Below are 24,001 nucleotides of genomic sequence, written 5' to 3'. Positions count from 1 at the left end.
TGGGTTTCCACCCATGAAGAACAGGAAGAACATGAACATGAAGATCATGAAAAACATGGATGTTAAAATCATAACTTCTTTATTACAAAATCTGGGTTTTCATGCTATGAGTTCGAAAACATGGACCTGGGTACCCATACTTGAAAATCATGTGAAAACAAATACAAAAACATAGATCTTGGCATGAGCCTTCGGATCAAAACATGACGTTTCTTGAATAACACATGAATGCTATTTTCTCTTTCTAAAACCGAACTTCAAAGCAATGCATGGCTTACAAATCATATTCAATCATGCAATGCAATAACATAAACATAAAGAACGACAAGAGCAGATTAAGAATCTAACCTTAGAACACGGATCTAACGATTCGATCTCAAGGAATCAAGCTTAGAAATCCACTCTCCCTCAAGAACTCTTCTCCCTCTTCTAGAGCTTCTCCTCCAAACAAAGATATAGAAATGATAGGTTTTCTCTCTCTATCGGCTGACTTAACACTCAGCTCGGACACGTGGCAACGGCTGGTTGGCTCTCTTCAAAAAGGTGATAGATTGACAAGACAAGACTATGACAAAGTGTATCTAACAAGCTACCCGGTAAGGCACTCCGGCAAGTGATGACATCGGCTAACAACATGACTTCGGCGACTAAGGCGACAATGACCTCGGCTAGGAAGGACAACACTTGACTAAGTTGTGCCACACCTTGGCCTAGACGTGCCACACCTCGGTCTAGGTCATAACACTCCAGGACAAGGTCACTTGGGTGCAAAGGAAACATCTCGGCCTAGATAATACACATCTCGACCTTGGTGATGAACACCTCGGCCTAGATAATGACTTCTCGGCCAATATGTCAGGTCGAAGGTGGAGGTCAAACAAAGGGGTTCCAAGACAACTCAAGATGACCTCGGCTTGGAATGATCTAGGCTTGACATAACCTAGGCTTGGCATAGCAGGGAAAGGACAAGGCATGCAAGCAACACTTAGACATAACACATAAACACAAAGCACGACAAGATTCATGATTGCAAACTTAACAAGACAAAGCTATGCAAACGAACATGAACATGACTATAACATGTGTATGGGTTGTTACAGTAACTTAACATGGCAAAGCTTATAAATGCATGCAAGCATGATTAGGACATGAATGTGGGTTTTTACAATTCCAGCTTTAATTTAAGTGAAAAAATACTGGAATCCAAGATTGTGAGAAAAAATTTGAGATCCTTACCCGGTCGGTTCTAACCAAAAGTTACGGTCATTGAAGAGACTCAAGATGTTGGCAACCTTAAGCTGGATCATTTGGTTGGAAATCTCCAAACATACGAGGCACATATGAATTTTAAAAAGAAACAAAAATTGAGTTTTTATTTTTTGTTTGGATTTTCTGGATTCAATTTTCTAAAAATTGAATTTTTAATTTTTCATATTTTTTTGTTTTTAGTAAATATTTTTAAATTTTTAAGCAATTATTTTACTTTTTTAGATACACTGTACTTAGATGTATTTAAAAAGTAAAATATTTTAAAAAATCAATAAATACATATGAATACGAAAAATGTATTGAATTCTAGTATTTTTTTTTGTATTTTTGATATTTAGTGAAATTTCTAAAGATTTTTCTTTATAAATATTATACTCTTTATGTGTATTTATGTTAGATGTATCTAAAAATTTAAAAAAAAAATCTTAGAATATTACAAAAAAAATCAGTAAAAATATATATATATAAAAAAAAACCACAGAAAGCAAAAAAAATTTAATTTTCTGAAAAGTGAATCCTGAAAATCTAAACCAAACAAGTTGATTGCTTTTAGTAATGCTCATTGAGGTAGAAAGGATTCTGATGAGGATTGTGAGATTGATTCCAAGATTACATATGTTTTTGTAAAACAATTTATAAAGTCTTTTCTGAAAAGAAGCGTATAATCAACTCATAAAACCAACGGCAAAGTTAAACTCAAAATTGATTCTACAACCAAGAAGAAGAAAGGAAAGATACAAGGGAACTTTGAAAGAGTCCAATGCTATGAATACCAAGGATTTGGCCACTTTGCTTAAGAATGCCCTAATCGTTTGAGGAAGAAGAAAGCCTTTGCTATCACTTGGGATAATGAATAAGAGTTTGATAGAGAAGAAAGTGACAACGAAACTCAAAGCGAAGAGGAGCATGAACAATTTATTACTTTCATGGCGATTTCTGGGGCTGAAGGACAAATGGAGTATCCTCAGAGGCCTGTTGAGAATATCATTGATGATGAATCCTCAGAGAATGCGGATGATGTAGATGGTGAAGAGCTTCAACAAACTTATGAAAAGTTATACAAGGAATTTCTTAACTTATCCAGATTGAAAGACAAACTCACTATCAAACTCAAAGCCTATGAAAGTGAGAATGTCAAACTAAAAGAAGAGATTTTCGAGGCTAAGAATGATGCCATCAAGATCATTATAATGATCGACAAGCTCTCTGTGCAAAACTTTTGACTTATAAGACATAAGGGAATGAGCTACAACAAATCTATGCAATATATGAAGAAAAGATTGAAACTCTCGATATGTCTCAAGTTGCCTTGGAAAAGCTAGTCATCAAGAAAGAAGGAGAGCTCAAGTGTGCTATGACTACCATTGGTCTTTAGAACAAAGGATTAAAGACTTTGGGCAATATTATTGGGCCTCAATAAAAGTATTATGACAAGAGTGGCATTGGCTTTTGTGGTGACAAAGAGCAAAAATGAAATGCATCTACATCTCATGATACTAGAACTCAAAGAAAGGAAGAGTAAACGATTCAACATGAGGATGGACTTCTCAATCTTCTTAGAGTTGGTAAGATCAAAGAAAATAAGGCACACCCTATTCTTATTTGTCATCATTGTGGTATGTATGGTCATACTCACCCTTATTATTATGAGTTGTATGGGAGAATGACTCATATAAATAAAAGAAATTCTAATACCTCTTGGGGTAATAGACATTTCATTGGTTGTAATGAAGTTAAGGATCAACTTAGACCTTCTTATTTTGATTTTCTTGAGACCAAACTTGAAACGAGTTTGCATTTGTCTAGACCTTGGAGTAGAAGGTTGGAAACCAAGTCAAGATGGGTTCCCATTGAAGGGAAAGGGAATCACAATGTCAAGACACCATTCAAGAACCATAATTCCCACAACATTGTTAATACTAAAGCAGTTTGGGTGAGAAAACTTGACTTAATTTAACATTTTTATTTAGTTTTTTTTTTATTATTTATTTTTCTCTTTGTTTTTGGGTTTCTATTTGTTTTTCTTTTTGGGTCATTTTGTGTGTGCTTGTTCGTTTTTTGTCTTGCTTTGCTCATAAAAAAGGGAAAAAAAAATTCAAAAAGATTTTCTTAGTATGGTTTTGCAAGCTTGAAATATTGAAATTTATGAAAATATTCAGTACATGTTAATATGTGTGTGCTTTCTGTGGTCATTACTCATTTCAGAGTGCGTGTACTTTGATTAGTATGTCTCATTCTATACACACTCTTGGACTAGCAAATATCAGAATCTTCTGCATAAGTGATCAAATTTCTCTATGGGCTTCTAGCATTGTGTTGTTTTGCTTTTCTAGAGAAATTGACCTACACTAGCACATCATGGGTGATGTTGAGTCTTTTAACCACCTTTTATCTTTTTGCATCTACACGGCTTTCCCTTCAGTACTTTGTAGTCAAGTCATGCGGAAAAAGCTACCTCAGAGTTACAAACCAAGCTATCCTTATTTTATCTATGTTTCTCTAGTTGGGTTTTCATACTCTTAAGCTTGAAAGCTGCCAATGAGTGCGCAAAAGAAAGAAAGAAAATTCAAATATATATATATATATGATTCATTGATCGAGGGGAGCTTCCGTATTTACTCAACAAATACTCCTTGATTTCTAATGGCTTGACTTTCCTAAGTTGTATTTAGATTATCTTGCCAGAGGTCCAACCATTAGATCACTGCTAAGATTTGAATCCTGTGTTTTTCGATCTCCAAAAGCCACATACACACTTTTATCATGAGATCTATGCTTTCACATGTTGCATCACATTTTTTCCTGAGGAATCTTCTAGAGGTTGTGCACATTATGTTATCAAGTAATTGTGTTTTTTGGATATTTTTGTGTGTTTTAAGGTACAAATCTGAAATTCCTTACTTGCTCTACCATATTATTTTTGTCATTTTCTTTTGTTCATTGTTTTTGGTGCTTTTGGTGCTTTTGGTTGCTTTTAGTAAGGGAGAGTTTGGTTAATCATTGTAAGGGTTTTTTAGGATGAACTTACATTGATTGGTTTGGTAAGAGAGATTGGATTAGTTGGTTTGCATGATGCTATTCACTGGATATTTATTGCTTCCTTCTCGTATGCTATTAATTTTACATCATCATGTCCTTGCTTGTGTGGTTTATGCACTTGCTTTAGTTGATTGAGTTTCCTTTGACAATTCATCACAAAAAGGGGGAGAATTTTGAGGGAAAGAATTTTTAGTGTTTTTGCATGTTCCTTAAAATCTTCATCATTTTCGCATGTTTCTTAAAATCTCAAATTTTCATCTATTCATGCTTCAAGATAGTCTTGTCATATGTCCATTGCTTTTATATACTCTTGTGGCATTAATAGTTGTTTTGCAGATCATGACCTTGAGATAGAAATTAGTTTTTGTTAGTTGTAATCGGTTGGGGTGTTTAGGATTTTTTTGGTTAGGTGTGTTTTGTCACAGAATTGCCAAAGGGGGATATCCCTTTAACAAAACTCATTTCAGTTTTAATTTTTTTCGCTCTTTTATTTCAGTGAGACTATGAGTGTTTAGATGCGAATTCTAGTCGAAGTTGTTTGACCGCTCGAGCGGTCATTTGTGCGCTCGAGCGAAGAAAATGATCATTGATCAGAGCCTAAATGTTACACATTTGACTCGCTAAAATACATTTTATTAGTCAATTAATTTGTATTATTTTATAATTTTGTGTGATTTTGTGTATTTGTACATATTTTAAGGGTTTGTACAGAAATTAGTATAAATAATATATTTTAGATATTTTATATCATATTAATTATATTATATAAATAATAAAATAATATAAATAAATAAAACAAAACAAATAAACAGACAAAGGAGGCAACTGGAAAGGAAAAGAAAAGAAAGAAAAATAAAACAAAAGGAAAGAAATGAGGTGGTGGTAGTTAACCATCCCATCCCTCAATTATATATATAATATCATATTTTATTATTATATTATTTATATTACTATGTTTGTTTTATTTGCAGGTTTTCTTCTATAAAAGAAAAAGAAGAGGAAGGAAAGTAGGAGAGGAGGTAGAAATTTCGGCCAAGGAAGCCAAAGAAAGACAGAAAAGGAGCGTGGGAAGATCTAGAGTGTATACATTTTATAGTGGTTGAAATATTAGAATTTTTTTTGAACTGTTGTAATATTAGTATGTGAAATTAATTTTCATTTCTTAGGGTAGAGATGAAATCCTGACCAAATAATTAGGGTTTATTATATTTAGTATTTTTAGTTTTGATTTGATTTGGATATATTGTATAACTTTCAGATATTTTTGTGCAATAAATATTTTATTCAAATCATGTTATACAATTGTTTTTACTGTTGTGTATTAAAATTGGTAACCGAGTCATACCTAGTAAGATGGGTCGTGCATCAACCTTAGTTTTGTTTAGTGATGACGGTCCGTACTAAGTGAAGATGATATAGGACTTTTTGGTTTTAATAAATAAATCTTCTTGACGATGTATTTCTGATTAATTTACATCATTTTATCCAAATTAATGATTTTCTAAAAACTAATACAATAATCCCTGATTATAATGTTAGTGGTGGATTCAAAATCTTGAGAAATTTCTTATTTTATTTTATGTTTTACTAATTTTAGTTTTAATATTTTTAAAATCTGTTGTTTTAAAATTACTTTATTTATTATTTTTGTATCAAAACAACTCGATTAGTCTCTGAGAATCGACACCTAGTCTTAATTGCTGTTAGATGGAGTAGTAGTTATTACTTGGTTATAAATAAAATATTTTGGTGTGCAAACGACCATATCAAAATTTTGGCGCCGTTGCCGAGGATCGCTAGTAAGTTTTTTTTTAGAATTTTCAATTAGTTTTTATTTTTATTGATTTTTCTTTTGTGTAGATTTTCTTGTGTAAGTGAACTAAAAAAAAAATTAAAAAATAAAAATATAAAAATCATTAAAAAAATTCATACCATACCATTGAGGAAATACCCATGTTGGACATATAACTTGTGGAAATACCCGTGCTAGACACTGGTGGATGACTTTTACTAGACATATAACTTTGAAAAACATAAAAATAAAAAAAAATTAAAAAAAATAAAAAAAAAAACTTATGATTGCTAACTACTAACTACTAATATTTATTTTACTACAACTTACTTTATCACTTTTTTTTTTTTTCTTTGGAATGTCTTGTACCCCTTTTGATTTTTATCGCACTTTTATTTTCCTTAAATGGTAGTTTAAGACTCCAAACATGTTGTATATTTATTTTATTATCTTGTAATGTATTATTTATTTTTGTTATACTAATTTACAAATGTTTTCTTTCTTTGTGTTGTTGTAAAAAAAAAAGTGAGTGTATTGTATGCATGGTCATCGTTCTTGTTTTCCAAAATTATGGTATGACCTTGAACTAGAGCAGACCCTAAGAAATCTGCGAAAATCTAAATTGACTTTAGTAATGGCTAAAGCAGTAGTTGACCAACCTAGGTCACTGAAGGCACATTTTACCCTCACCGTTGATATTTCATCATCTTGCATCTGATTGCCAATTATCGAAGCAACTCATTATGAGATTAAGCCTAGTACCATTGAAATGCTTCCATCTTTTCACGGGCTTAGTAATAAGGATCCCTATAAACATCTCAATGAGATTTTAAAGACTTATTCTCCAGTGAAACTTCAAAATTTTACCGATGAGGCCCTTAGGTTGAGACTGTTTCCTTTTTTACTTAAGGATAAGGCCAAACACTGGCTAAATTCCTTGCCCGCCAACTCTATCACAACCGGGGACCAATTGAGGCAAAAAAATTTGGACAAATATTTTCCTATATATAAAATCAATCAGATACGACGTGCCATCACCAATCTTTCTCAAATTGATGGTGAGGACTTCCATGAGACTTGGGAAAGGTTTCAGGATTTACTTCATCAGTGTCCTCACCATCAGGTACCCCAATGGCAACTTGTTCACATTTTCTATTCTGGTTTGACCGACTCATTCAAGCAAATGGTTGACTCGGCTTATGGTGGGACGTTTATCACTAAGAGTGATGTACATGCATGGGAGTTGTTTGAAAATCTAAGTGAAAATTCCCTACACCATGCGTTTGTCTCTCGACATGAGAAGCAACCAAGCCTTAGTGGTATGAAGCGAGATGGCCTATATGAGGTAGGTCGTAGTATAGATATTGCTCAGAAAGTTGAAATATTGTCTAGAAAAATAGACCAACTGTTAGTAGTAGGACACATTTCTTCACAACCAGCACAACCGCCATACCAAGAGGCTTGCACAATCTGTTTAAGTCCTATCCATTGTGCAGCCGAGTGCCTATCAGCACCTCAATGTCCCGAGTTAGTTCCAGAGCATGTCAATGTGATCGAATGTTTCTCTAAACCAGGAAATGATCCGTTCTCAAACACTTATAACCTGGGATGGAGAAACCATCCAAACTTTTCCTGGTACTCATAACCATAAGGAAATTCCTATGTTCTACCTCCACCAAGGTCGAATTTCCAAAATTCTACCAATCCATCTATTTACCGTCATGTGTCTTAATAGCCATACCAATATCCTTCGGAGAAAAATACATCACTTGAGGAAACAATGTTAGAACTCTTGCATAGGATAGATATTACAAACTAGCTTGTTTATTCTCAGGCCCAATCCATTTCAAAACTTGAGAACCAAATTGGCCAACTAGCTAACACCTTGAGTAAAAGAGAGGAAGGACAATTGCCTAGTCAGCTAGTCAAAAATCCAAAGGGGCAATAGAGGGTGGAATCATCAAATGGAAAGAACATAGAGCAAATCCAAAATGTCATGACTCTTAGGAGTGGTTGAGAAATACCAAACAGAACAAATAAAACCAATGAAAGAGTGGGTAAGCAGGGTAATCAAATCCAAAATTCACTAGGGGAAAGTCATGAGCCTAGAATAGGAATAGCAACGGGGCGGGGCGGGGCCGAGGACTACACCCCCTATCCCCGATCCTGGAAAGTGACAAATTCCCCGTCCCCGATCCCTGGCGGGGAGCCCACCGCCCCCACCCCCACCCCCGATCAGGGATCGGGCTTCCCCGAACCCGAAATATCCCCGATCTTTTTCTTCTTTTTTTTTTTAATTTTGTTCAACACAACACAACACAAGAACAAAAAAAAAAAATGAATCTGTTTTCATCATCATCATCAACAATCTGAATCAACAACAATTATCAACTTAAAATAAAAAATAAAAACTGAAATTGGAGAGAATCACTTCATTTATTTTCATCATCATCATCATCAACAAAAAATCTGAAATCTGAAAAAAAAAAAAAAACCAAAATCACTCATAGAAATCAAGAAAGACTAGATCGTTGAGGATTTAATCTGTTTTTATCATCAAGAAAAATTTAACCTCACTTCTGAGGGACGGCGACAGCGGCGATGCCGAGGGGAGTGGTGTCGATGCCGAGGAGGCTGGCTTGCTTCAACTTTAGATCGTTGAGGAAGATGCAGGTGAGGGGACGACGAGGATGATAAAGGTGGTTCTAGCGATCGGAGACTGCGACACCGCGCTTGAAACCCTAGATAGAACCCCTTCGTTACCGCTGCTGCTCGATTTACTGAAAGAGAGAGAGAGAGAGGGAAGAGAGAAACCGAGCGAGAAAGAGAGAGAGGGAAGAGAGAAACCGAGCAAGAGAGAGAGAGGAGATGGAGAGAAGCGTCGTCTCTGCCTCTACCCAGCAGAGATGGCTCTGTGTTGTTATAATCACACACACACACAAAACCCTAATCATACACACACATATGTTATATATAAAGCAGGGGCAAAAGGGTAATTTCACATCAGGGGACAGCTGGGCCGGGGATCGGAGCTGGGGTCGGGCCGGGGCTGAAACATGTATCCTCATCCCCGGTCCGAATATCATCGGGGATTTAATTTTTAATACCATCCTCGGCCCGTCGGGGGTATTTTTTAGGGATTAACCACTCAATTCAGGGTCGGGGGATCGGGTCCCCGTCGGGCCGGGTTCCGATTGCCATCCCTAGCCTAGAAGTCCTCCCCTAAGTCTTCCGAGTGAGCTTACGGCACCCTACATACCAAAGACAGCATATCCCCAGTGTTTAAATGATCCTTCTCCTATTAGTAAGAAGGAACAGACATCTACAAAAGCAATGATGGAGGTGTTCAAACAAGTGAAAATCAATCTCCCCCTAATGGAGGCGATTAAACAAGTACCCTCTTATGCTAAATTTTTCAAGGACTTGTGCACTCAAAAACGTAAATCCAAGACCCATGTGACCAAAAAGATCCTACTCACTGAATAGGTCAGTTCCATTTTGACCAACAATACTACCCCTAACATTAAAGATCCAGGTACACCTACAATTTCTTGTGTTATAAGTGAACATTCAATTGAAAAGGCACTTCTTGACTTAGGTGCTAGTGTCAATCTTCTCCCCTATTCAGTGTACGAGGAACTTGGGTTTGGTGAGTTGAAACCTACATCAGTGACTCTCCAGTTAGCTAATTGTGCCCTTAAAACCCCTCGTGGCATACTTGAGGATGTCCTAGTCAAGGTCGATAAAGTTATACTTTTCTATTGATTTCCTTGTCCTTGACATGGAACCTGCATTGTGATGTCCCGAAATAAACACGATATACCCATCTCATAACAACCAATAAATAGCAACATAAATGAATTGATAAGCTTTCATTAATCAAAGTTTGATATACAAAATGTGACACATGTGATATATATTCATAAGCAATACATCCTGAATCTATAGCATGTGTTATAAGATTGTGAAAAGAAATAAGAGCTAAACAGATAATCATATGGGCTAAAGACTTACATTTTTCCAAGTCAAAGCTTGGGTATATCAAAAGTGAGTCTTAAGCTCAATACAGATAAAGCCCTAGGCTTGTACAAAATTAAATACAAAATAACAACAATAAGTCTTCAGCTCCACAGTCCTCCCAAGCTAAGTCCTTGGTGGAGGCATATCACCAACACTTGAAAATGGTTTTCCCACATAGGGTGAGCCAAAACCCAGTAGAAACACTATAGCACAATGTATAAATCTTAACAAAGCCATAAGGTTTTATGCATATGCAATGCCAGTACCAAAACATTTATATCCTTTGTCAAAAGTCGTGTTATGCCAGGTTTATATCACAATTCTCAAAACCATGCCCTTTACAATAGAAAGAAAGGAGAAATCTCAAACCAATACAATCTTTCATGGATATTTCGTCCGCAGGAAACCGTCAAACGGCACCTATGTAAACGTAACCTATACAAGCACTACTATTGCCATTTTACGGATATTTCGTCCATGGGAATTGGCACCCATGTATACTCACCTTTTTGGGACTTTCTGTCACGACCCAAACCCGGCCCTATGGGTTCAGCACCGTAACCGGCCAGTAATCCGAGATTACCGAAGGCCTGCTGAACAGTAATACAGTAAAACAGAGTACAGGGCCTGGCGGAAGCCAAAACAGTAAATAAACAATGCCCAATGAGCTATGACAGTCTGTATGCAAAAAGACTTTTCATACCTTATACATAACCCGTACAGAACAGTATGCACAATATTTACAATCATTCCGACCAGGGACTCAACCCTATTAAACAGTACGGTAAACATTCAGCCTATACAAAATAGTGAAACAGTACAGAAGGGGGAATTGTAAAACACCCCTAAGCCTTAACACGATAGGCTCGGAACCTCGCAGTGAGGCACAAAGGCTGGCTTGACAAAACTGGAGTTACCCTGACGCCTCTAGCCGCGGTCTGGTGCCTGCACACCTACATATATATATGAGTAGTGAGCTAAAGCCCAGTGAATAACATAAGGCGTAAAGGGGTTTAGAATGAATGTCCTTACGGTAATGTAAACAGTTCAATTCAATCAGTATTTCAGTTGTTCAGTACAGTAAACAGTCATATGTGGTACATCCATTAGCATAACAGTAACAGTAGGTCTTAAAAGACCGAACAGTAATGATGGCCATCAGTCAGTAAACAGTAGTGGCTCCATGAGGGAACCGACAGAGATCTCTGTAACAGTAACAGTAAACAGTAGGTACTAAGGATGCCACAGTACAGTTCAGAAATAAAGGACATACATTCATTCAGTAATACCAGTTCAGTAAACAGTTCAGTTCAGTATTCAAAAGATATCAGTTGAACATATCTTTACACAATTGTTACTCACAGAGTTTGGGCTACAATATGCTAGAGCGTGACTCCCCAGTCGCCAACCCTACATAGTTAACAGATTGAACACACTAAGCTACGCAGTTAGGAAAGATTAACAACTTAATCCCTAATGCCTCGGTGTGTTCTATATCTATATCCTCAACAAGATGCCTTAAACTAGGCCTAAGAATGCCTAGAATGGGATGAGGATGCAAAGATGTACATTTAAAAGCATTTTCAGAAAAACAGAGTTACGCTCGAGCTCAGGTTTCCCCGCTCGAGCGGTCATGCAACAAAGGTACACGCTCGAGCGTAAACTTTCCCGCTCGAGCGTACCGTGAAAGTACTGGATGGGTGAAATCTCCGCTCGATGCCCGCTCGAGCGTGAGACCTGACTCCGCTCGAGCGCCCAATCATCCGCTCGAGCGTAAGGTAAAACAGTGCAGAGATACTGGATGCTCGAATTCTACGCTCGAGCGGCACTTCCTCCGCTCGAGCGGAAGTGCAAAATCTGGAAAACCCAGATTGTACCTCCAAACCCAAAATCAAGTTGTTAACAACTCAAAACCGATCCTCTTGGGCTCATTTTCTGGAAAACTCTTATAAACACATGGAATAACATAATTCAAAGCTCAATTTGAGAAATCAAAGCCCAAGGGTGTTTTATTCAAACCCAATTTCAAACCGTTTTTCAAGAACAATATGAACATGCAAACATGTATGATCTTAAATCATTTTCAAAGCTTTAATGCTGTTTCAAAAGAGCTCAAACCATCAAAAACAAGATGAACTCATGGAGTATGACCAAAAGATGGACATGCATGTGAGGAAACATGGACTACAACCTCAAAACTTCAATATACGTACATGCATGCAACAATCAAGCTACAATTCAACATCTAAACCATGTTTGGCTCAAAACTCCATCAACATGACATGAACCAAGCAAGAATCCACTCAAAACATGAATAAGAGGACAATGTAGCTACCTTTAGTCTTGTAGTTCAAGAAGGGAGCTCAAATATGCAATCTACCCTTCAACAATTCTTCAATTCTAAGCAATATTGAGATGAACTCAACTCCTCAAGTCTCTCTCTCTCTCTCTCTAAGGTCGGCTAGAACAAGAAGAAATGGCTGATGAAATGTTCTTCAAGTGTGTACATAAGGCTCAAGTGTGTGTATTGAGTGGACCACTAAGGGTGGCAATTTGGTAATTAAGCCTAACTCTTTAATTAGCTTACTTTAATCTAATTTAATCATACCTAATCAGTTTTCAGGTAAGCGTACCATAAATTCACATTAATTATGTTGATCATAAAACTTCAATCAATTTCTAATTCGGCCGCCGATAAGGCCTTCAATTAGCAGTTTAAACATATAAGCATGAACAGATATTCATACAATCAAACAGATAGAATGCAATTTAACTAACATATACTTAATCAATTCAGTTCCAGTTTTCAGTCAATCGTTTCAGTACTTTAATCGGTTCATTTATCAGTCGTAATCCGTTAAATTATCAGTCATAACCAATTCAGTCATCGGAAATCAATGTTTAACGGTAATAAGTGGTGAGGGTTGTTACACTTTCACCTTGAACACACAAGCCAACTTGATTTGGTGATACACACCTCTTTCCCACATTCACCCTTTTTTCTCAAAATCATATACATTTTCAATGTATTAAATGAGCAACGATGTTCAATACACAAGGATGAGAAATTAGTTTTAAGTCACCTAATTCTCATGCAATTTCTACAACACTTATAGCTATCTTCCACCGATAGCTCAAAATAGATATCTCTAAATAGATAAATAAATTTCATTAAAGATACACTTTTCCAAAATCTCAAAATGTGGGTGATAATACATATCCAACTCCGCCATCATCATAAACATTACTTCAATTTCATAATTCTCAACATCAATTCCATTTTCTCTTTACAATCTCAAACATTCACATTTTAGGGAAAAAATCCCTTTCTCTTTGAAAATCAATTTGAATGTAAGAAATACCTCATTTCAACATATATCAACTCCAATTTCATACCCACAAACTTTTCCAAGAAATCATTTGAAAACCCCTCTTTTTCATTTTGATTTCAAACCCTATTTTACCAAAAACCCCCAAACCACTATAATATTTTGAAATAACAAATAACTAAGGTAAAACTCATACAAGAGTGTGAAGAATCCCTACCTCAAGCTTAGAATATATGAGGGAGAGTGAAGGGACTTCAATCACGCCGAAACCCAACTTTGTTCAGATCAAAACGAAGTTCTAGGTGAGCTCTACCTTTTTAACAAAGGGAGTAGGGTGAAGAAATCACTAGATCTTTGTGTATTTGAGTGAAATCGAAGAGTTTTAGAGAGAGAGTGAGAGAAAATAGGTTTTGGAATGTTTAGAGAGAGAGAGGTGAAAAAGTGACTCAGAAAAGTGACTTTACGAACTGATATAGGCACAGTTTGCTCGAGCCAAGATGTGTCGCTCGAGCGACTAGACACAATAAGTTTTACCGCTCGAGTGTAGAATACAAACTCCCAGTAGTTTTGTAGACAGAGGTCGTCACTCGAGCACAAGAAGCTTCGCTCGTGCAAAGAATATAAACTCCTAGCATTTTTGCAGACCTGCAAAAGTACTAGAGTTTCACAAAGACCACTCGAGCGCAAGAAGTATCACTCGAACGAAGGAACAAAAATCTGGACAACAAAATTTTGAAAAACAAGCCACCAACCTATTCCAAACGCAATCAACACATCCCAATAGCCAAATTCAAGGAGGAATAGTGGGAAACAAGGCAAGAATAACTATATATAACAACGAAACCCGAATCCAAAACATCAAATGGGTCGGGTCGAAACCAGAATTGCTATATGCATTACCCGATAGGAAACATATCTCAATTATCTTAGGACGAATTTTCTTAGCCACTGCCAATGCATGCATTAATTGTAAGACAAGAGTGATAGAAGTATCATTTAGAAATATGCAAGTCAAGATGAATGTGTTTCACGCATTCCAACACCCTTTCAATGATAGTGAATGTTGTACAGTTGATGTGGTTAATAAGTTGGTTGAAGACATTCTTTCGTCTATTCTCTTAACAGATCCTTTAAAGGCATGTCTCACTCATTTCAGATTTGAGAATTTTGATATTGATAGATCTATTGAGGAGGTCAATGCTTTGCCTGACGTTGCTCCTCACATGAACCTTTAACTGTGGAAATCCCGAATTGAGTTCCTACTTACCCTCTTTAATGAGTCTACAGTACCTTCTACTGTGACCCCACCAAAACTTGAGTTGAAACCTCTTTCAGTTTCACTTAAATACTCTTTCTTAGGGCCTAATAACACTCTTCCTGTGATTATTCCATCTAACTTGTCTAGTGAGCACAAATGACGCCTTTTGCGTATACTCAATGAGCATAAGAGTGTCACCATGAAAGAAGTAATGAAAAAGGAAGTGGTAAAAATGCCAGATGCGAGTATCACTTACCCTATCTCAGATAACAAGAGGGTAAGTCCCACACAGGTTGTACCCAAGAAGTCCGGAATTGTAGTGGTTGAAAATGAGAATGGTGAGCTAATTCCTACACGTACCACTACTGGGTGGCATATGTCCGCATGGACTATAGGGAACTTAACTCCATGACTATGAAGGATCATTTTTCATTGTCTTTTATTGATCAAATCCTATTGTGGTTAGAAATTCCAAACCCTGTCATGATCTAAGTTTGAATCCATACGAAGAGGGTATTTTTGATAGAGAGTCAATTGAGTCCATTTCCTTGATGGACCCTAGTTAACAAACCAATTGACTTAGTTCCGTCTGGCTGAAGACGTTAAACTTATCGTTGTATTAGAGGCAACTAATGATCTGATCTTGTGTTTAACACATGTCCCACTGTATAGATATTTTGGTTTAAAAGGAAATACTTAAGCTCCTACTTCAAATAGGCTTGGTTCTTATTGCATTAGGGAAGTGTCTCCCTCAGCTTAATGTGGTTTGGTGTTGTAGGGCTTGTCAGCGACATTGTGGAACCGATATATCGGAGAGACGAAACGTCTAGTACTGTAAGACCAACTTGACGCAGTTCATACACCTAAGGAACGTCACTAGGGCACTTTTCAGCCGATTGGAAACCTTTGGAGTGCATACCTCCCTATAAACGAGTAAGATAAGGGTAGATTCTTCCACTAATATTTTTTTTCTCTTTTGTTTATTTTTATTTTGATTTATTCCCTATAATTAATATGGTTATTCCTTTGTGGTATGTGCCATTGAGGACAATGTCAATTAAGTTGAGGGGAAGGTTTGGTTTGTGATTTGGTTTATTTATTTATTTATTTTGTTTGCTTATTTTTATTTCTATCTTTATTTTCAGGTGTGTTTTGGGAAAAAAAAAAGTTTTCAAAAAAAAAATTATTTTTATTTTTATTTCTTGTTTTATTTTTATTTTATTTTCATTTAAAATAATTTTACCTTTCACACAATTTTATTTTTCATTCAACAGAATTTTATTTTACATTAATAAAAAAAAACAAACGTAGCACAAATACAGAAAATAAAAAATACGTAAAAAAAGAGGGAAAAAAAAGAGAAGCAATTTGTCTTAGATTCCAGCGACGTCTCGGTGGCGAAGGTCAAAAGCCAATCTCATTTGCAGGTAGCCTTACCGTTCAACTCTACTGTCAATCACCTCAACTGAGAATTGATTATGCTGACGCCCTCGAAGGCCCTGCCTCTGCATTTGTAGGGTTTGAAAAGGAGATTACACCCCGTTGGCCGTCGAACGAGGAACGCCAGGGCGCCAAGTTGCTGGCCATAATTGTTGTTCTTCTCTTCAGTTCCGTATTATGTTTCTTTAGCTAAATGTTATCCCTTCGAACATCTTGATACATACGCTGAAAAAGAGCGAGTTGTGCAGTCAGCCGCTAGACTTCATTTGTTCGACTTTGTAATCAGCGAGACACATTTGGCTCATGGCCTCTACACATAGATTTAGGGTGTGCGAATTAGCATCCATGTCAGATTTGGTTGTCAATAATTGGTCCAATGGCACTATGGGGTTAAAAGTGGGGGCTTGGGATTTCCGATGAGGGTCTGAGGCTGCAGTATCACGTACTTCCTCTGAAATTTCATTTAGATTGGGAAAGAGGGTGAGAGGTCGAGTATAGGCCATGTCAGAAAAGAAAAGAAAAAATTTTGGCTACGATGGACAGATTTTGGCAAATACTCACTCTACCATTTCTTTTGCAGAGATTGGCTTTAAGAAGAGAAAGAAGAAGGAGAAAAAGACAAATGGAGAGCGGTGAGAGACGATCGAGGTTAGAAGTATCGGCGCCACTGTCATTGAATTTGTGAATTCGGATGCGACATTTGATGCATTGGCAAAGAGAAAGGCCAAAAGGAGAAGAAGAAAAAGAAGAAGAAGAGAATGTGCATGCTAAAAACAAAGCAGGAAAAAAATAAAAAATAAAACAAAAAAATAATAATAGTAATAATAAAATTTTGTGTATATTTGTATTTAGTTTTTAATCCATTTGCAAGTAAAGTTTCTACATAGTGAAAGATCTGAACAAACCTACATCGAGAATAGCTGAGTAAAACAAAAGTAATTTTTTGAGACGTGTTACGTTAAGGATGCAATTGACAATTTTCACTAAGGAACTTTATCACAGTAAGTGTAACAACCCCGACTCGTGATTGGCTTATAATCTTTGATTAAGAATGCCTAACAAGTAATTACGAGGAAATTCTAAGTTAATTGCATGTGTTATATGTTCTTTACATTTATATCTGTTTAATGTAGAAATATCTGTCTGTATTTCCGATTCATACGCAAATTGAAGGCCTTATCGGCATTCAATCACGAAATTGACTTGATTTATGTGTTGTTTGGAATTTTTAGAATTTTATGATAAGTTTAATTGAAATTCGATTTGAAGTCGAATAATTAGAATAAACTAATCAAAGTTAATTAGCCTATGCCAGAATTAATTTAGCATAATTAAACCAAGCCTATATAAGGCTAATTTGATTCTTAAACATTAGAAATACTCTTATTTTGTCATATTGAGCTCCCAAACGTGTGTCTGTGTGTCTCTGTGTGTGTGTGTGTGTGTGTGAGAGAGAGAGAGAGAGAGAGAGAATTGAGATCAAATCTTGGAGAGGAAGAATCTCTTAGAAAATTGAAGGTTTTGATATGAAAACTCAAGCAATTGAACATCTAGAACACAATTAAGCATCTAAGGTAAGAATTCTAGCCTCTGGTTTGTAATTTAGTTGGTTAATGCATGAAGTCAAGGGAATTAAGCTATGAGATGCATGAATGAACTAAGCAAAATAGGAAATAAGAGTTAACCATGCATGCATGTGCATTTCATGGAGTTTTGAGGTTGTTTTCAAAAGAATTCTCTCATGCATGTGGTAATTCTAGCTTGGTTTTAAGAATTCATCACATTTCTTAACATTTGACCTCAATTGATCATGTTTTGGAAGGTTTGAGTTCATAACAATTCATATATGTTATATTTTGAAAATTTCAAGTTTGACTTTAAACAATTCACTTGTTTTTGGGCCTTGATTTTGTGAAATGGTCTCTAATTCATAATGTATTACAAGTTTACAAGTGTTTTATCAAGTTTTGGTCCCAAAGGATGTGTTTTGGAGCTTTGAAATTGAGTTTTGCATCTTGTATAGCAATCTGAAAATTCTAAAATTCTGTATCACTGCTTGAGTGACAGATTATGCGCTCGAGCGACCATTCTTGGTTTTGCACTTCCCCTCGAGTGAACAAAAGTTGGCTCGAGCATAAAATTCATGGTCCCAGAAGTTTTATAGAACTTTGTAGACCGCTCGAGTGACAAAAGTTGCAGTCGAGCGAGGACCCTATTTACTCGGTCTTACGCTTGAGCGACCGTTGAGCAGAAAAATCATGCAACTAGTACTTTTGTAGAGTTTTGTAGACTACTCGAGCAACCAAAGTTGTGCTCAAGCGATCACCCTTATTTTTGAATCTTAGGTCGAGTGAAGAAAGTTTCCTTCGAGTGAAGACCCTATTTTCAGCGAATTTGACTAAGTGTTTCAACTCATATTTTGGCATCCTCATTGCATCTTAGGCATTCCTAAGTCTTAATTAAGACATTATAATGAGGATAAGGATTAAAAACACACTAAGAATGAAATGTAACGAGTTAAGTGTTTTCCGAATGTGTGTTTCAATGTGTATCTGTTATGTATTTGTGTAGGTCACGCGCCATAGATCGTTGATCCGACTATTTGACTCTTCTGTTATTGGAGCTATCTGTGAGTAATAACTTTGTAAAGATATGTTGATTACAAGTATTTTCAGAATGATAAGATATGATCTGTTTTATGAAATGCTATTTTATGAATCATGAATGTGTCTATTTTTCTAAAATGTACTTGTGGCATCCTTAGTTCACATGGCCCTCACCTGGGGGTAATAATACCGTGACCAATATGCACATGGCCCTTGCCCATGGGTAACAGTACCATGGCTTATGTTCATGTGACCCTTACCCGGGGGTAATAATACTGAAGCCTATGTTTACGTAGCCCTTACTTGGGGGTAACAATACCATGACTATTTGTGCACAAAGATGTTGACCTTTATGGTCGTTGGTACCGACTAAGCATGTGGGTCTTATGACCAATCTGATCTAATAGCTAACAGATGTACCGCATATAACTGATTATGAAATATGTATAAGTATGTGAATGTGAATCTGTTTCTGATATGAACTATGATTTCTGAATCTATTTTGGATATCATTCATAACCCCTTTACTCTGTTGTTATTCACTAGGCTCTAGTTCACTATATTATTTATGTATGTACGTGATCAGGTGCGAGACCAGGCTCATTGAGGTTTGCCTGGAGATCTGTTTGAGTCAGCTAACCGGTGTGCCTCCCGAGGAGGTTCTGAAATGTTTTGTGATCGAGTTTTGTGAGTATGATGCAAGTTTAAGTTATTTTCTTTTGTTTGCATGTTCAGCTTCTTTGGGTTTATTTGTATTTATGGTGATGTAAGACTGACACTCTACTAACGTCACATATGTTTGTAAATATAAGTTTTAAATTTTCTGTCCCATATATATCTACACAGCTCCATGGACAGTCTATGTTTATATTTACTTCTGCTAGCCCCTACATTTTGTTTATTTTGATCAGAGGCCTTTGGTAATCCCAGGATTATTGGCCAATTACGATACTAAACTCATAGGGGCAGGTTTAAGCCGTGACAGTAAGCCTTGGAATTTGGCTCTAAAAGACCATTTCATTTGAAATTTATGTTTTGTTTTTATTTGTTATTTTTATTCTTGTTTCATGTGTTTTTATTTTTTTTAAAATTTGTTGTTTTTTTCTTGTTGTGTATAATATTTTTCTATTTTTTTCAAAGAAAAAAACAAAAAAAAAATTAATTTTTTTTTGAGTGATGATTGTATTGTTTCTTGTTCATTTTGTGCATGAAGTGATTAAGTTTAGATGTAATTTTGTTATCTTAGGATTATAATTTTGTCTTAGTTCGTTGCACTATTTCTCATTATAATACTCATTTATTTCATGCTTAGTTTGATCATGTATACGTCACTACACAGATATTACTTGACTAATTTTGGGACACAACCTTTGAAAAATTTGATGTTTAATGTGGAGACTATAACCCATGTAAGATTTTGAGCTTATCATTCTTTTTTGAGATTATTTTACATTTAATGTTAATTTTTCTTTGACAGCTCATTATGTCGTTGTAAGTCTCATTATTCTTTCAAATTAGTCGAGAAATATTGAAATCATCATTTTTATGTTGTTTTGTCCTTGTAACATATGGATCATGCTATATTTTGAGAAGTGATTTTAGGCCATCTTTCTTTGTTTGAGCCTTATTAAAAATTAAAAAAACAAAAAATCTTGTTTCAATTATCCCTTGTTAGCCCATTGAGCCTATACAGAAGACTTTTTATTCATTTAGCCATTTCCTCCAATGTCTCAAGAATGGATTTTATCTGTTGTTTTGAGGGGAAACTATCTTGTGAGTGGAACAAGGAGGTTATCAAAAAGAAAAAAAGAGTTTGTATTTACTCCAATGTTTAAAAAAAAAAAAATTATAACATGAAGAGTATTTAAGATGGTTGTGAATCACATGTAAAAAAAAAAGGGAGTTAAAGGGGCGAGTTAGTAAAGCAGTGTGTCATCTATGCTAATTTAGCTTAATTCATTTCTTAGACACTTGTTTTCTACCCTTTACCCAATTTTGTAAATAATTTCCTTTAACCCAATATTATAACCAAAAATAAAACCCTAATTGATATTGGAATTGACATGGTTTTTTCAGATGTCAAAGTGGCATAATTTCATTATTTTCGACTTTCTTATCATGAGACTATATTTGCTTTTCTATACAACGTTTTTCATTGTTAAATGTGATAGATTTTCATTTTGATAAACATAATTTTTTTTTCTCACATACATACACTGACGAGCTAAACCATTTCAGAGTGTTTTATTTGTTGAGAGTAAATTGGAGAGATTTGAGTCAAAGCATACTTCTGATAGAACTAGAGTCTTATTTCATTTTGAGATTAAATAATATTTTTGTCGGCTATAATTTACACACACACTGAATATAGAGATAGATAAATTATTTTTACTAATTGCTAGTATTATGAACTCTAGTAATTCTTTTGCTAATATATTAAAATTAACAATTATCTCTGTGAATATTTTCTTTAAAAAAAAAATATTTTTAAAAAAAAACTAAATTTTGTGGGTATATTCACTGTAAACCCTCATGACACTATAATTCATCCACTGGGGATAACCTAGGGGTTTAAAGGCTAGTTGCATATACTAAATGCAATCGTGTTCCCTATGAAAATGGCTTAGATAGATTTGATTTTATTATCATTTTAGTTTTGTTTTGCTCGAGGACTAGCAAAATGTAAGTTGGGGGTGTGATCGGAGCCTAAATGTTACACATTTGACTCACTAAAATACATTTTATTAGTCCATTAATTTGTATTAATTTATAATTTTGTGTGATCTTGTATTATTTTATAATTTTGTGTAATTTTATATTATTTTATAATTTTGTGTGATTTTATATATTTGTACATATTTTAAGGGTTTGTACATAAATTAATATAAATAATATATTTTAGATATTTTATATTATATTATATTATATAAATAATAAAATAATATAAATAAATAAATAAAACAAAACAAAACAAATGAACAAACAAAGGAGGTAGCTGGAAAGGAAAAGACAAAGAAAAGAAAGAAAAATAAAAGAAAAGGAAAGAAACGAGGTGGTGGTGGTTAACAATTCCACCCCTCAATTATATATATATAATATTTTATTTTATTATTATATTATTTATATTACTATATTTGTATTATTTATTTGTTTTATTTGCAAGTTTTCTTCTATAAAAGAGGAAGAAGAGGAATGAGAGGAGGCAGAGGCAGACGCAGAGGAAATCAGAGAAAGAAAGAAAGGGAGAGTGGGAAGGTTTAGAGTGTATTTATTTTACAGTAGTTGTAATATTAGTATGTGGAACTAATTTTTATTTCTTAAGGTAAAGATGAAACCCTGACCAAATAATTAGGGTTTATTGTATTTAGTATTTTTAGTTTTGATTTGATTTGGATAAATTGTACAACTGCAGCTTGCTTTTCATGCTCCTCGGAGGGGTTTAGTCTCCTCGGATACGATAGCCCTACAGTTCGGACTCCCGTGGTTCTGAATCTGATTTCACAAGTACAATGTGAAATAGATAAACAAAAAAGAGTCCAAATATGACAAATCTTTTGAAAAATCAATTTTTAATCAAAAATGCCAAAAATGGACCGCTTTACCAGATTTTAGAGTCGCCACAAAAAAAAAATAAAAAATTTAGGAAATCCGTGACTCGTGCCAAAGGCCACTTGTCAGTCATAATCAAAGTGTCTCGGCTCGGGAATTTAGGTATAAGAGAGGAAGGTCATGAATTAAGCACCGCACTCACTCGATCAAAGATTGGCCTCTACTAATCATGATGTGATTCTTACGTATAGTACATGCTCTTGTTCTGATTATTATGCTATCTTTACTACGTGATTCACACAAATATAGACTAATTCGCCAATTTTGGAACGCTTTGATTTCATGTGTGTTTTGAAAAGTATTTGCATATGTGCCACTTGAAAAAGTGATCTCATATGTACATTAATCAAATCATCCCAACTTAAGTGAAAAAGCTATCATCCATCAGCATTCAAAAGGTATATCAACTAAGCACTTAGCCTCATGGTAAACATGCTTGACATGGCAACAATCGCACACATGTAATATACTAAAGCAAAAAATGCTTACCCCGAATATCCGAGGTGAGCCAAAAGAAAGAAAATAGTTAGAAAAAATGCATGATCCTAAAAAAATGCAACATGACTAATGCAACACATACAAAATGCAATTAATAGGCTCGGCTACTAGTATGGCATGTAAGTCAATTCAAGGAATGCGACAAAGCACGTAGTCGAGTAAGGAATTTGAAATTGACGTTGATTAGTATGATGAACCGCACCCTTATGCATGCAAAACAAATAGATGCAAGTCATGGAGAATGCGAAGGAAAACATGATGCGATACAACCACGGTAAGCAGATAAATAAAAAAGAGAAAGAAATGGGGGTTGGAAAACATACACAATATTACAAGTTGCCCTTGCACAGGAGGGTTTGAATGTCTAAATGTCCGAATTTTAACTAACTATTACAAATCCAAATGAATGAATTAACTACATTAACTAATTATTACAAATTAGAATTAAACTAACTAATTACAACACATTAATACTAAGCACTTAATTTAATGGGCGAGAGGCGAGGAGCCGCGCGCATGCAAGTGAGAATATCCTCTCGGAAACCTTTCTGTTCTGCTGCCAGATTCTTTTATGTTCACAGTCAGAAAATAATTCTGTTTATGCCTCAGCTTCTGCTTTGTTCTGCCATGATAATGGCACTGCCTATTGTAGCTTGTTTTCGTGCTCCTTACAGATACGATAGCCCTACAGTTCAGACTCTCGTGGTTTTGAATCTGATTTCACAAGTGTAATTTGAAATAGATAAACACAAATGAGTCCAAATCCGACAAATCTTTTGGAAAATCGATTCTGAATAAAAAATGCCAAAAATAGACTGCTTTGCCAGATTACAGAGTCACCACCTAAATATTTTTAGGAAATTTAGAAAACCCGAGACTCGTGCCAAAGGCCACTTATCTATCATCACCAAAGTGTCTTGGCTCGGGAACTTAGGTATAAGAGGGAAAGGTCATGAATTGAGCCTCCACTCACCCGATCAAAGATTGGCCTCTACTAATCATGATGTGCTTTTTATTTACATTATATACTCTTGTTCCGATTTATTAGGCTAATTTTACTTAGTGACGCACACGAGTATAGGCTAATTTGCAAAAGTTGAAACACTTTGATTTCACGTTTGTTTGGAAAAATGGTTTGAAT

General features: G+C 35.3%; 1 non-coding gene across 1 annotated transcript; it reads right to left on the bottom strand.

Moving 5' to 3' along the window:
• Window positions 1-7,118: 7,118 nt before the first annotated feature.
• Window positions 7,119-7,223, bottom strand: LOC114292982 (small nucleolar RNA R71). Its single transcript, XR_003639911.1, has one exon. It is a non-coding gene; the product is annotated as a small nucleolar RNA R71 (small nucleolar RNA).
• Window positions 7,224-24,001: the final 16,778 nt, after the last annotated feature.

This window comes from Camellia sinensis, chromosome 15 (assembly GCF_055761805.1).
Source record: "Camellia sinensis isolate YWXY chromosome 15, ASM5576180v1, whole genome shotgun sequence".
In the NCBI taxonomy this organism is placed as follows: domain Eukaryota; kingdom Viridiplantae; phylum Streptophyta; class Magnoliopsida; order Ericales; family Theaceae; genus Camellia; species Camellia sinensis.
This window is presented reverse-complemented; position numbering and strand designations above follow the sequence as displayed.